This window comes from Meleagris gallopavo, chromosome 8, assembly GCF_000146605.3.
Source record: "Meleagris gallopavo isolate NT-WF06-2002-E0010 breed Aviagen turkey brand Nicholas breeding stock chromosome 8, Turkey_5.1, whole genome shotgun sequence".
Taxonomy (NCBI): domain Eukaryota; kingdom Metazoa; phylum Chordata; class Aves; order Galliformes; family Phasianidae; genus Meleagris; species Meleagris gallopavo.
The window spans coordinates 4,654,086-4,656,751 of NC_015018.2; the positions used below are offsets into that span (position 1 = coordinate 4,654,086).

Genomic DNA, 2,666 nt, shown 5'->3' on the forward strand with positions numbered 1-2,666 from the left:
ATGGTTTTGAGGGGTGGACTATTTGGTGGCTAAGGAATTGGTTTGAAGGCCATAGACAGAAGGTTGTGGTGAATGGCACTAGGTCAAGGTGGAGGCCAGTGACAAGCAGTGTCCTGCATAGGTCTGTGTTGGGACTGGTGCTCTTCAACATTTTCATCAACGATGGGCTCGAGTGCACCCTCAGCCAATTTGCAGATGACACCACAGATGTGTATACAGACTGGGAGAAGAAATCCTTGAGAGCAGCCCTGCGGAGAAGGACCTGGGGATCCTAGTGAATAACAAACTGACCATGAGCCAGCAGTGTGCTCTTGCAGCTCAGAAGACCAATGGTACCCTGGGCTCCATCAGCAGAGGGGTGGCCAGCAGGAACAGAGAGGTGACTGTCGCTCTCTACTCTGCCCTCATGAGGCCCCATCCAGAGTATTGAGGCCAGGTGTGGGGCCTCCATTACAGGAAATATGTGAAGCTGTTGGAGAGGGTCCAGAGGAGGGCCACAAAGATGATCAGAGTGCTGGAGCAGATCCCCTACAAAGACAGGCTGAGGGACCTGGGCTTGTTCAGCCTGGAGAAGAGAAGGCTGCGGGGTGATCTCACTGCAGCCTTTCAGTATTTAAAAGGGGATTACAAACAGGAGAGGAATTCACTTTTTACTTGGGTACGTAGTGACAGGACAAAGAGGAATGGTTTTAAGCACAAGGAAGAAAGGTTTAGATTAGTCATCAGGGGAAAGTTCTTCACAGAGGGAGTGATGAGGTGCTGGAACAGGCTGTCCAGAGAGGCTGTGGATGCTCTATCCCTGAAGCCATTCAAGATCAGGTTGAATGGGGCTCTGGGCAACCTATCTAGTAACCAGACCTGGAAGTTAGTGGCCCCTGCCCATGGCAGAGGGGGTTGGAACTTGATGATCCTTAGTGTCCCTTCCAACAGAAGCCATTTGATGCTTCTATGAATGGCATGGAATGTACATTTTTCTCCACCTCACTTATTCTATACTATTCTGCGTACACACAGAAGTGTGGCTTCTGTACCAACACTTTACAAGTAAACATGTAATACTAGGGCAACATCAACACTTAGCATCCTGACTATTTACCATTCCTTAACATGGTAAATCCTGTGCAAAATTTAGCATGAGTCTTTCCAATTAAGTTTGTAAGAAAAAAGCTACTTTCCTAGTTTTCGTGTGAAATATCAGTACAAAATAATTTCAATCTGCTTACTGTATTACACAATAGCCAGTGAAGAATCTCTTAAGTCAGCTCTTCGGAATACCTTGCTCTTCTACAACTAGTTTCACGAGGTCTCCTTGATCATCAGTTTTCAGAGATCAGCAGACTCACCACGAGGAAAGTGCTGAACTTTCCAAGGAACTGAGCATACATTATCTTGCCAAAGAAGGTCAGAAACCTCAAACACTAGAGGTAATCACATAATTGATTTTCATCATGGCTTAATGAAATAGTACCTGCTGTAATGAAATAGTTTTAATCTTTGAGCTGACAGCTGTTTTATGAAAAACATGTATTTTAAAATCTGTATTTAACGTATCCATTTGACACTGTCACATATGAGTGGGACACGCAGCGTAGAAACTGGGGATGGGACACCCACACAACCATTTTAAACTTCCCAATGTATAAGAATACAGAGAATAGGAACAAAGCAGAAGAGAAAGATCAGCCTTTGCAGTCTGATGGTTCAGTACACAACCACAGTACTTTAAGCATTCAGGACCTATTCTTGTAATAGACTTTGAACCTGAACAGTGAAATTTCAGATTTGAATCAATTCATTACTTACAAAATACTGTTTTACTAATTTTTTTCCTAATATTTTATTAGAGAAATCTGGATTCAAAGTTTTGACGTGCAGCACCTTCAGACTTCGATTCCAAATGCTACAAATTTAAAGGCATTAAAGAAAACGCAGAAAACTGTTCTAGAAGTAACACCTCTGAACACCAGCATTACTTATAAACACTCCTGAAAAAGGCTTTAAATCTAAACTAAAGCCTACTAGGTACCACAAGATTTTTATATTAATATTTAAGCTTAATCAATGCTCATGATTTGCTATAGGAATAATTCTAAGAACTCATTTTAACAAAAGCCAAAACAGATCAAAATTAACTCTGCTTTATTAATGTCATCGCCAGTGTTCAACTTTGAATTTCAAAAGGGTTGCTATGTGTCACCATTCAAGTCATACTGATACTGTTCTGTTGTTTCTCTAAACAGAAGCATTGCAAGCACCTTGCAGTGAGAACACAAAAACAATCACTTCTCGCTGATCCTGATGGTGCAGATTCAGTGATCCCTTTCCTTTGTGAATGAATCAACAGAACAAGATCTGCAACACAACCCAGCTTTCTCTTCTTCTGTTATTGCTTTGCTTGCTTCAACAATGTAAAAATCAACTTTATTATGAAGCAGGCAAGTGCCACCCCTGGTAGGCTGCTGCTTTATTCTGACATGCACACTCTCTCTCTCTCTCTCTCTCTCTCTAAGTCAGGTGAAATGCTGATTCCAGAAAATGCTGCTGTATGTGGCTGCTGAATCACGGACTGAGCCTCTGATTGATCACCTGAGGCAAGCAATGAGTCAGCCATGGGAGCACAGGTGAAGGCAATTCACCTGTGCTGCAGGAAGGGGTGGAGCCTGGCT

The 2,666-nt window shown here is 42.6% G+C and overlaps 1 protein-coding gene across 1 annotated transcript in view; it reads right to left on the reverse strand.

The window, feature by feature from the left end:
- LOC116216870 (erlin-1-like) overlaps positions 1-2,666 on the reverse strand; it is a 9,534-nt gene that overhangs the window by 4,287 nt on the left and 2,581 nt on the right. The gene's annotated exons all lie outside the window — the stretch shown is intronic.